The sequence below is a fragment of the Caloenas nicobarica genome, chromosome 3 (assembly GCF_036013445.1).
Source record: "Caloenas nicobarica isolate bCalNic1 chromosome 3, bCalNic1.hap1, whole genome shotgun sequence".
NCBI lineage: Eukaryota > Metazoa > Chordata > Aves > Columbiformes > Columbidae > Caloenas > Caloenas nicobarica.
The window spans coordinates 35186339-35199293 of NC_088247.1; positions in this window are offsets into that span (position 1 = coordinate 35186339).

Sequence of the window (12955 nt, forward strand, 5' to 3'; positions counted from 1 at the left end):
AAACTGGAAGGAAAGAAAGAGAAACGGTATCCAATTATAAAACACCCCAACACTTAAAGCAGAATGGATTATACTGACAAAAGGATGAAAGTACTGTGGAAAGCTAGCAAGGAAGCTGGAATTAAAGGTCGGGCCCAATTTATCAAGGCTGTTGTGTTTTATTCCACAAAGAAGAGTCTCTAAACCTTGGCTTTTATCGCTCTCACTTACTGCTGTGGTTTTTTGTTTTGTTGTGGTTTTGTCGTTGTTGGTTTTGTTTGTGTTTGTTTTTCTCCTCCCTACTGCTAACCTTTAATAATGAATGTAGTCAAGAAAACTACTTTCTGGAGAGAGGAAGGGAAAAAGAAACAAATAGCAGATCTTGCATGTCTCAACTTACTGATGGAATATGTTATGATAGCGCAGTGATGAAAGTGACATAAGAATTCAGGTGGAGTAGAATAAGCCAGAACATTTCGTATGAAAGTTATAACCTGCCTGCACGGGAAGGCATAAATTGGACATTCAGAAGAGGGAGACAGACTTGCACTTGACAGAACCGCCTCTCTGCAGTTCCGAATGTTCAAAATTAATACTCATTGACAGCTAATTAAAAAAAAAAAGAGGCAACAGGACAAAGTACCAGTTTTCTTAATCAAGGTAATGTTTTCAGGCAAAGAAACTCACCTTCACAGTAAAATATAAAGAAATATGTGAGACAAAGTTTTAATGTGCTTGAAATTAAAAGATTGCCATCCCCCCAAAATATACATTTTTGGAGAAAGAATTGTATCCATTTCCACGGAAAAAGAAAAAAAAATGATTATGAAAGTCAGAATTGAGAGATTCTCAAAACTGACTTAGGCATTGTGCACTAGAACTCTGAATATGCTTGATCAAATTTCTTGAAAATGTGATTTAATGATCAGTCTGAAATGCAATAATGAAATGTCGGTATAAACTGTAAAAGAAGAGGAGACGGGCACAGATACTTCAAAAGCACGAAAGCTACTGGGAAGCATAGACCTGACATGGAGTCTCCAGGGCTGAACAGAGCTTTTAATTTTTTGATCCTGAGATCCCAGAAAACAGGCATGAAGCATGCCAAAAAAACCAGCAACCAGTCTGTGCATTTCCTAATTTTGATTGTCTCCCTAATTGCACTTAATATTTTTGCTATATTTGCATTACTATGATGAAATTGGTTTTAAAAAACAATAAAAACTCATGGATATTTTAAAAATTCATCCTGCTGTGGCTTTGTATAATTCACTCTTGTGCTAAACAGCTAAAGCATATAATTCATCACCAGCAACGCTGGCAGAGAATCATTGATGTCCTTCAAAAAGATCTAGGGAAATGTGGAATAACAAAGACAGAATAATTTTATTGCTTGCAACTGGAGGAAATGTATTGCTTGTATCTGGCAGCAGGCCAGGCTGGAATCTGAAATGCTGTTGCTGCTGTAAATAGGATGAAAGGGATTCATAATCCATCTCCATGCCCACTGTAGCTAGGAAAATTATAAGCAGAAAAAGCAATTAAAAAAAGGCATTAAAAATGTGGAATAGACTATTTTTGTTTTGATAATTTATAGACTAATTGTCATGACTAACCATTTGGGGCTTGGTTAGCAACTAACTAATCATTAGTTAATAAATAAAGGTAATACAGGTATTGAATTTAGGCAGTTTGTATATTTAATATAGGTATTGAACACAGGTATTGAATTATATTGAATACAGGCCTCTTGTTCAGAAGAAATGACGTCTAGCCAGACTTTTCCATCAACTGCACCATCCAGAATAATGCTAACATATTTGTATCAGCTGCTGAGCTGGAATAAATTAAGATATTGTGCAATATCAGCATAGAGATTAATTGATGGAAGTTTGTTAATCTAAAACCTACAAGTAATGTATTTAAGATATTGTCCTCTGTGTAACAGTTGCTACAGTGCGGATAAATGGGGGGGCATTTCAGATTTCCTTGGACAGGACAAACATATGAGTCACCTGATCAAGAAATAATGTTTTGCAGTTTTGCAGTCTCTGTAAAGGGGAGTCTGATGTCTTAAGTGCTTGCTTGGATGGGAAGGTTGCTGAAACAGAGTGTTTCATTCAAGAGCTGGATATGGAGGTAGAAGGCTTGAAAGGAACAGCCCTGGCTGCAGAGCTTAACTTTGGGGAGGGCAGCTTCAGCAAGGAGGGTGGAAACCTCCAAAAACTATTTCAGGTCATAGTGTCACGCAGTTTGATATTCCCAGAGGCATCAACAGGGATAAAGCCCCCAGGCTTATTCAGATGAGTGGGACCCGTGCTTATTTAATTGTTATACAGAAATATCGATGGGAAATCCCCGATGCACAGAAATAATGCTATTGATTTCCATTTCAGCGTAGCAATGGCTATGGCATATGGGGCGGGAACTATTACAATGACTGCATCTCATGTGATGGATAAAACAGATCCCTCAGTTGCCAGGAGAAAGATGACATTCTGATTTAGAAAGGGAAAATATTCACAGTGTTGCTTTGAACACCATAACTTGGTGAAGAAGTGGGGATTTATGCACGATGATATAAATGCAGGAATGAAAGCGACACACTGCTCATTTTAACCAGGAGTACGGCATGATGTGAAACTTGCCTGCAAGATTCAGTCTTAGACGCTCAATTTCTGCAAATGAGCAAAGGCTGGTGAAAACCATCAAGACTGAGTCTGAAATACCAAACAAGGTCCCTTTTGTCTCCTTCGGCCTTCCCATTTTCTGATGCTTTCCCTCAAAATAAGTCTATATGATATGATACTGCCTTGCACCTTGGAACAGATGCATAAATATTTATACGCATCTTTCTACATATACCCCACAGGTAGTAATTTGCATCTGCACTTGCAGAAAAGTTTTGTTCAAAGTCCAGGAATTGACACTAAAGAGATTTTGGCTCAAAGTGGTTCCGCAGATCTGGGTAGCAAACAGTGTCAGTTCAGGCTGCTGTTCCCAGTAGCAAGGTCGATATTTGTTCCCTCTCTCCACTGCTAGAAAGGTGTGACCAAGATCTCTGATTAGAGCATGAGTATGGGTGTAGTTAGAGTCCAACAGAAGCTTTTTTCCTTAACACATGTTGGAATGTTCTCCTGCTTACATGATACGTTGTGTATCAGCACATGCTTCCGTTTCCTCTCAATTGTCTGCAATCATATCATCAAAATATTTTAAGTTCTAATGCAAATAAAACTAAATCTCAGTCTGTTTCAATGCTATAAATATTCAGTCTCCTTGTACTTTGTAATGCATTTGTTAAAATAAGCTGTGGTTTTGTTGGAGACTGGCTGCAGTTCTTAGCACACGCTCACCTACCTCGAGAAACACGAAGCCCAATATCCCTTTCAAAGCTGTCTCCCATGCCCTGGACTCTAAAGTGACCCAAAATCTTTTCACTGTTTCTTTACTCAAGGGCTCCCGAGTCATGTTCTGAAAAGTGACCACTCACCTTTTACAATTTAGTGTTAGAATTCTTTGAAAGAATGTCTGTTGGTGTCACTTCTCATATTATGACTAGTTGCAGCCCCCTTGAGGGGATTTTCTTGAGCATTCACTTGCTGTGGTGGCGTTGGAGCTATTATGGCGTTCTTGACACCCCTTTTGTGTCTCTGACAGGCAGCGGAGAATGGGCTTCCCTGAACTCAGCTGAACTTGAAGATGTGTGAAAGCAGCATGTTGGACAATGTTCATAAGGAATTGTTTTTAACAATACAGTTTGCCAAGGCTGTGAAATATTGAAATATTGAAGGAAAAATATAGCGCAATGAAAGAAACATTTACATATACCTCACACCACTAGTTGATTTCAGGGATTTTATGAATTTGTTAAAATTCTTTTAGTAAACCTGCTTGGATTTTGAGTTCACAACTGCCTTGTGGAGAAATATAAAGTGAATAACAAAAGTGGTTGTTCGTGAATCACAGCAATATAATTTACAAAGTGATGAATTAACATTTCCACGTAGTAAAATAAGATGCTCCGTTACTACAATATGAAACTTTAACGGCTCATGTTGTGGATTTAGGTATGTTTTAACAAGGTCCCAGATGAAAAAAAGATAATTATTGCTTATGGGCTTCAACAAGTATTTTATAACCAATTTAAATAACAAAAAAGCTCAGTAAAGCCTGGGAAGGTGGAAAAGATGCTGAGGAAACAAGTATTGAATGTTTGATTAGAAAAAAAATATTTGAAGGAGACATTTCAGCTAAAGACTTCTTTCTCCAGAATACATATGCTACTGGGAGGAAAATTTCATGCAGATTGTTCAGGATCTGGCAGTTTTATGTTAAATACTGCGTTTGTTCTTAATAGGTTTTAGTAACATTTTTCCAGAAAACCGCTTTTTGAAGGACAAATGTGGTATCTGTGGACTTGTTTCTACTGCTATTGCATAATCCACAATTTTGTATTCACAATATGTATATTAATATTTGACGAAAGTAATGCATATTATTTAGTCAAAAGCAATGTGTGTTGCTTCTAAACATCCATCTCTTTTGGCTTTGAAATTCATTTCTATTGCTAGGACAGCAAATGAATTTTGTTCTGTGTCTGTAGAGTTTAGTGATATAAATTATGTTGTAGAGAAATAACACCAAATGTATCTTTGAAACGAATAAAAAGAAAGGATGTAATATCAAAATAACTTTGGCCTCAGTGTTGAATGCAACTGCTTTGAAAGCATTTTTATTGTCTCAATTACACAAGCGTTATATAGGGATGAATAAAAATCTTCCCCTCAAAAATAATCTTCATTCAAAATATAAAGACATCTTATTAGCGTTAGATTCAGAAAGAGACCTAGGCAACTCACACCACTCCTAGGCACCTGATTGTAGCATCGAAATTTTATTTTTTTCGTTATGCAAAATGGAATGCTTCCAGTGGGGAGGGAGAAGTGAGTCTCAGCCCACAGTCTTACATATCACAGACTTTGGGCAGGTAGGAGGTAGGGTTTTGTGCCCACTCAGAGGAGGGAGTTGAGATTTGGGTCCTCGGATTTCTGGATGTGCCTCCCGAGTCAAGCTTGTTAAGGGAGTGTAGACAGACAGAGGTTATCCATAAGATATACCTCGAGCTGCGTCATTGCGAGGGCTGAGGTGCCTCTGAGCAGAACACGTGCCTTGGGAGCCTTGGGCACCACTGGTAAGGACAGCAACGTGGAGACAGCATTCTTGACTTAATTACCTTAATTTGTTAAAATCCTATTTAGGGTAAGTCTGAACCTTTACAGCTTGAAGTGTATGAACTCTTGCAATGTATGCATCAGCTTACTGGGATTCTCTTTATTGGGATTAAATAATGTTAAACCAACATCCTTTCCATCTTCTCAGGATTTGCAGTAGTTTAACTTTTTTTGGCAATAAAAAGGCCAGAATATTCTATTATCCAGGTTGTGCCTTCATACTGTGCTTCAAGGATGCTTTGATTGATGTAACTTCTTTCTGGATGTTTTTTCCCTTTCTGTTTTTATAACCAAAACTGTTGATCCTCTCCTAAGACCTAGTAAATAATGAGATAAATCACTGTGTAGTCAACTGGGGTTTTAAGTCCATTTAGTTAAAGTAATAAAAAGATGATAAGAGGTGTTGATCATTGGGGGTTTAGTCCAGTTCATTCCATGGCGACCACCAGGAAATAGCACTTTGTTCTCGTGTCCACACTTGAAGAAAGGTGTTGAAAAACTAAAAAGGCTTCACAAACACATTTCAGGAATCACTGGGGGTCCATAAAACTCAATGTTACAGGGAGAGGCACCCAAGAGAAGATCCAATACAAAAAAAAAAGAGTTGAAAAAATCATTTGATAGCAAGTTCTGTTGTTCCTGGTGGTAAAAGGCTTTTAGTCTGGCAGTACAAAGGTGCAATGAACCTCACTGGTTAGAAGTCGGAGCAAGTTCTAAGCAAGAAAGTGCGCATTTTTACCGGTGAAAGGAAGGGCTTTTACCCAGATGAACTGAGCAGAGATGGAGTTTTAAGTCGTGAGTGCCCCCAGCTGTCTGCTCTGCCCCACTGCTGCAGGGACCTGCTCTTACAAGAGCCTCAGAAGGAGATGAGGGGCTGTGTCTCAGGCACTTCAGAGTAAATCTGGTATTTTTTAGTCAAATTCACCTTCACTGGTGATTGAAGCTGCTGTTCTGGGGAAGGTGGAATTGTATCATGCTAAATGACCGGTGTTTGCCAGAACTGGTGGGTTGTGTCCTTGTCGCACCATGGCAACGATGTGAAAGGCCTGGCTGACTCTGACGGTGTGTCACTTGGTGAAATAATTGTGATGAAGCAGGCTGGAACGGTTCTCAAAAGCGGGATGCTGAAATTAGCTAACCCTGTGGCTTTAACTGGATCCTAGCTCTAAGGTCTTTTCCAGTCTGGACCACCCTCTGTGTGACAAGGATTGCGGGGCACCTGTGCCAGGGAGATAATAAGGTACTGATCGCTTCAGCATCACATATAACTAAGTGCATGCTGGGATATATCACGTGCAATGTATGAGCATTGACGTGATCCAGCAATGGACCCTTGCGGCAAAGGCAGCCAGTGGCACCCAGGGCTGCAGGAGGGGGGGTGCTGCCAGAGGTGAGGGTGCCCAGAGACAGGACAAGAAGCAACAGGCACACTTTGAAATACAAGAAATGCCATTTAAACATAAGAAAACACTTTTTACTGTGCAGGTGATCAAAGACAAGAAGTTTGCCAAACGAAGTTTTGGAGTCTCCGTCCTTGAAGATACTCGAAACCTGGCTGAACGCAGTCCTGGGCAAGCTACCTTGGATAAGCCGGCTTGAGCAGGGAGGCGGTTGGACTGGATGATCTCCAGAAGTCCCTGCAACCTCAGCCATTCGGTGATTCTGCCATGCCCAAACGCATCTTATATGCAAGGGGTGCTGGGGATGACTACACTGGTCCTAATAAGATACTTTATCATTCGGATTCTCATGCATGCAATGTTTCGATTAGGGCTTTTCACTTTGGCACCCAAGTGCTGTTGATTAATCCCTCAGGATTTTTTCTGATGGAGTTCTTTCTCCATGTCCTATTGCATTTCAGGACTCAGCTCCAGATTTAGAAATTTGATGATATTTTTTGTTCTTAAGTGCATGAGCTTGCATTTGGGTTTACATCTGCATTAACAAAACTGGCCTTTTTTAATCTCAACAAATGATCAGTCTGTCTGTATAACAGAACTGCTGCCTTTGTTGTTTTTCACATTAGCAATTTGTGTGCAAATTTTACGTGCAGTAATGCTATGTTTTCATCAAGGGCATTGATAAGCTTATTGAAACAAATTCATGCCAAACCAGATCCCTCCACAAGCTCACAAAATATGCAATCCCTTGGAATGAAAACACTTCAACTGTAGAATATTTTTATGACCTGGTTGTTAATCAGTTTTAAAAATTATCATTTAACATGTGTTACATTGACTTTGTTTAGAGTTATTTCTTAATGCAGGATTTTGTTACACGTTTGGTAAAGACACTATTTCAACAATGATCTTCATTATCAGCCTAATGCTTAATCTCTTTAAAACAGTATCAGATTTGTTTGACAGTCTGACTTCCTGGGAAACCACGTCAACTGACATTAATAAATCCGTAATCTGTTAATTCTTTCATTAGTATCCCATGTCAGCAGTTCTGTTAGTTTGCTCGATGGCACTTGCTAGCTGAAGCTGCCTGTAGTTACCCAAGCGATCATATTTATTGTCTGAAAATACCGGCTCAATATAAACATTTTCTACACCGCGTCTGACATCCCCACAACGGAAGCAGCGTTGCCGAGCGGCCGGACCGCAGAGGCGCGGCCATTGCCGTGCAGACCGTTTTGCCTTCTGCTCCTTTACCCTTCTCCGCTTCCTTAAAGGCCATGGACGGGTTTTTGGCGCTCTCCTCGCCGCCGCGCAGCGCGGTCGGTGGCGGGCGGGGCGGGGCGGGGCGGCTCCCGGTGGGCGGGGCGGCTCCCGGTGGGCGGGGCGGCTCCCGGTGGGCGGGGCGGCTCCCGGTGGGCGGGGCGGCTCCCGGTGGGCGGGGCGTTGCGCGCAGTATCGCGGCGATGCTCTAGATGGGGCCTCAGCACCGCCAGAGACCGGGAGCCGGCGTTCCCACCTCTGTGACAGTAAAAACAGCCCTTAGAGGCTGCGGAGGGGTTTGAAACAGCCTTTTCCCCTCCTGAAGTTCATAGAAGTATTGAATCGTTTTGGTTGGAAAAGACCTACATCCGGGCAGGAGCAACCCCGGGTTCCAGTATAGGTTGGGGAATGACCTATTAGAGAGCAGTGTAGGGGAAAGGGACCTGGGGGTCCTGGTGGACAGCAGGATGACCATGGGCCAGCACTGTGCCCTTGTGGCCAAGAAGGCCAATGGCATCCTGGAGCGGATTAGAAGCGGGTGGTTAGCAGGTCGAGAGAGGTTCTCCTTCCCCTCTACTCTGCCCTGGTGAGACCTCATCTGGAATATTGTGTCCAGTTCTGGGCCCCTCAGTTCAGGAAGGACAGGGAACTGCTGGAGAGAGTCCAGCGCAGGGCCACAAAGATGATGAAGGGAGTGGAGCATCTCCCTTATGAGGAAAGGCTGAGGGAGCTGGGTCTCTTTAGCTTGGAGAACAGGAGACTGAGGGGTGACCTCATTAATGTTTATAAATATATAAAGGGTGGGTGTCACGAGGATGGAGCCAGGCTCTTCTTGGTGACAACCAATGATAGGACAAGGGGCAATGGGTATAAACAGGAACACAGGAGGTTCCATTTAAATTTGAGGAGAAACAACTTCTCAGTGAGGGTGACGGAACACTGGAACAGGCTGCCCAGGGAGGTTGTGGAGTCTCGTTCTCTGGAGACATTCAAAACCCACCTGGACGCCTTTCTGTGTACCCTCATCTAGGTGTTCCTGCTCTGGCAGGGGGATTGGACTAGGTGATCTTTTGAGGTCCCTTCCAATCCCTGACATTCTGTGATTCTGTGACCTCTAAGATCGAGTCCAGCTGTTAACCTAGCACTGCCAAAGTCACCTCTAAACCATCTCCCTAAGAACCTCATCTTTTAAACACCTCCATGGTTCTGCCTGATTCTGCCCCAAAGTCTTCAAATAGGCAGCAGAGCCAATGTAGGAGAGAGGGCTGGGGGCAGATTTTCTGTGGAATGAAGTAATGGCCAGCCAGAGAAGTGGGAATAGAGACAGCAACTGCAGTTTAAAAAAAAGAAATTCATCCTTGTTCCTTTGATCTAATTGCGTGTTTCCACTGGCCTGCTTGCCAGGCTGCTTCCTTCTCATTGTGCTTAATGAAAAATCCTTTTTGTCAGGTCCTATTTATCTTCCCTTAAAATTCATATGTGTGTGGCAACCAGCCAGTGTGCATGGAGGAGGTTTGCACAGCAGTGCAAGGGTGTAGTGTTGTTAGCAGAAGATACATCCACAAGTCCTTTGAACTATTTTGAACATCTCAACCTCCCATCTTACTGCACTGGTGGGGAACAGCACCACCTTGGTCCATCACCGAGGTCTCTGTGGGCACAAGGAGAGGCAGTCCAGTGTCTGAGCTATAGGCTGGGACTCTGTGGCTGCACCAGTGAACCAAACCGTGCTGGGAGCCTCTCGGTGGCACGGCTGCCAGTCACTGTGGTCTGCCCGCTTCCATGCCTTCACCTCCCTTAGCCTCCATGGGACATTCAAGATGGAGACTCAATGAAGTGAGTGAAAACCGCCAGACTCAAAAATTTGTGATCAACAGTAATAGGTCCAGCTGGCTGCTGTTGAGTAGAGGCCTCCCTCAGGGATGGATACAAGAACCAATATTGTTTAATGTCTTCATTATTGAACTGGACAAGGGGATGGAGTTTGCCAGGACTTCTAGTATATTCTCCCACTTGTGGGGTCTGGCTGCTGGGCTTGAGGCTAGCTCTATGCCTGTGCAGCCAAGAGTGACCTCTGGGCATTGGGAGGGGGGGCTTTCAAATGTGCTGTGGAGGGGTTACAGCCAGGGCCAGCTCTTGCCATCGGGAGCTGCTTTCAGCTGTGTGTCCTGCACCAAGGACACTGACCAGTGGACAGGACCTCTCAGCTCATCCACAGGCAGTCCCACAGCCGTGGACCAGCCTGGTGACCACAGGGTCTGGGCTGAGCCCATCACTGCCCCAGCCCAGCTTTGCTCACCTTGCAGGTGCTGTGGGGCTGGCCCCAACCAGTGAGATGTTGCGGGCCCCACTGTCACCCTCAGGGGTGGAGTAACCCCCTGCGGCAGTGCACACTGGGCAAGGATGGGCCAGGAAGCAGCTCTCCAGAAAAAGCCTTGGGATCCTGGTGGACAATAGGTTGAACAAGAGCCAGCGATGTGCCATGGGATTCCCAGTACAAGAAAAACATTGAAAACTTGGAGTGTGTCCTGTAGAGGAGCACCAAGCTAGTGAGGGGCTGGAGCACAGGATGTCCGAGGGGAGGCTGAGGCCACTGGGTTTGCTCAGCCTGGAGAAGAGACACTTAGGGGAGAACTTACTGCTGGCTACACTCAATTACCTGCTGGAACGGTGTGGAGAAGATTGATCCAGATTCTTCCCCAAGGTGCCCGGTGGAAGGACGAGAGGCAGAGGGAAACACGTTACAACATGGAGAATTCCGAGTAGATGTTAGGAAAAAATTGTTCACCATGAGGGTGGTCAAACATTGGAACAGGCTGCCCAGAGAGGCCGTGGAGTCTCTGTCCTTGGAGATATTCAAAACTTGATTGGACACAGTCCCAAGCAGCCCAGTCTAGTTGGTCCACCTTTGAGCGGATTTGCTCACCGATGACCTCCAGAAGTCCCTTTCAAACTATATTAGTCTGTGAGTCTGTGATTCTGAAATTTTGTGGCTGCATCCAAACCGGCAGCCCTCCCTGGCCAGTGCTGCCTCCCAAAGCATGAATGGGGATGTTTGGGGAGAGTGCTAGCTGACCAGGGGGAAAGCTGGGGCACTGGCCACAGTCACAATTTAACAGTGAAGGAGACCAAGTTACCATAGAATCACAGAATGGTTTGGGTTGGAAGGGACCTTCACAGGTCATCTAGTCCAACCCCCCTGCAATGAGCAGGAACATCTGCAACTAGATCAGGTTTTTCAGAGCCCCGTCCAACCTGGCCTGGAATGTCTCCACGGATGGGGCATCTACCACCTCTCTGGGCAACCTGGGCCAGTGTTTCATCACCCTCATTGTAAAAAAATACTTCCTCATGTGTCTGGAACGGTTTAAGTAAATAAACACAGTTTCCAAACATGGAAACATAAATATGGAAAATGAAACACTGCTTTATTTTCATGCAAATGCTGTTAGCTTGTTCACTTCATTCATGGCAATAGTCAGAAATGTGAAATCCTGATCCTTCCCAGGCTGCACACTGGACGAGTATCACCAAAGGCTTGTGCACACCATTATGGCTGTATGCAAATCTTTCAATTAGTAGTGATATTTACACCTTGGTAGATTGAAAACCCTTTTTGAAACTGGAAACTGGAATTCCAGAACCAAACCAAAGAATTCTTAATGTTATAATAATAAATTATTACATATAATATGTATATCTAATTATTAATTCCTTACTCCTGGTTAAGATCCATTCATATAAAGATTTATAAAACATGATGACTTTTAGGATTGCTCAGTTTTCCCCATACAGAAGATGGTATTTAGTTTATACATACTTTAAGTGGGTTTTCTGGAAAACCAGGAAGCTGGGAATCTTTCCTGCACCTTCCAAGTTCACGGTGTTATTTCTAGGGGGAAAATATAATCCAAAGCAACTGAAAATGCCCTGCCATCAGCCTTTCTCTGTTTAATCTATTAGCCACTCAGCTGTATAATGTATTATCTGACACACAGTGATAAGCAGCTTAGCTGTCCGAGATCATATTAAATATGTTCAGTTTAGCCTAATTCCACAATGCTTCATGAGGAGACACCCTGATGTCCATCTGGAGCCCTTTGGAAATCACTGCAGCCATGTATAGGGATGGGGTCCCTCCCGGCTTTGGAGGAGAATATACTTGCCAACTGTCTGGTCTTTCCTTCATTTCTAAAACCCTCTCTTCAGCTCCTGTTCATGCACTTAAGAAGTGAAATATTCATTTGAGTCCATGCCCTAGAAAACAAAAATATCCCTACAGTAGATCATCCAGAAGTTTTTAGGTTAGAATGGAACTGCCTTGATCTCTTGTTTCACGAGTTCTGCTGGAAAAACACATATTAAAAAGAACCCCTACCTACCCTGCATTTTCCATGCTTTAAAAAGACATATTTTTAGTATTTTTCTAATAGTTCATTGGAAGATTGACAATCACTTTAATTACTTGTAAAGTTAATGTCACCTTGGAAAAAAAACCCTGAATAATCTGATTTCTCTTGAGTCTGCTGAAAGCCCTGACACTAATACACAGGTGAGGCAGCAGTTTTTGCTTCTTTTTGACACCTGTCTGAGGCTGAAGGGATAAAGACTCTGTAATGACAGATCGTCTCAGCCACCTCTCCACTGTGGCTCCAACTGTTCCTGGCATGGATGCGTGGACTCCTTTTGCTGTTCGGGGATCTCCATCTGCAGCTCAGTGATCACAAGCTGAATTTTAACCAATAGATATAAATACATTTGATGGGGTTGATGGATGTGATAGTCAGCCCTAGACAGTCACTGGCAAGAAAAGAGTGATTTTATTTTTTTTTTTGGGAAATGGGGACAAGCTGATGTGGAAGGAAGCAGTTAAGGTAACTGTAGAGCTCAAAAATAGTATTAACTGATATTAACATTGGCTAAATATAATAAATACAGCACTGGCTAAAACACAGGTCTACCAGTATTGGTGGGTAAGAATTGGTGAATATTGCTTGTGGTAGGAAAAGGAAAACAAGCACAAGTTTCTGCTTTTTTTGCTTTATTTTTCTATTCATTCTTTGCATATTCTAAAACACA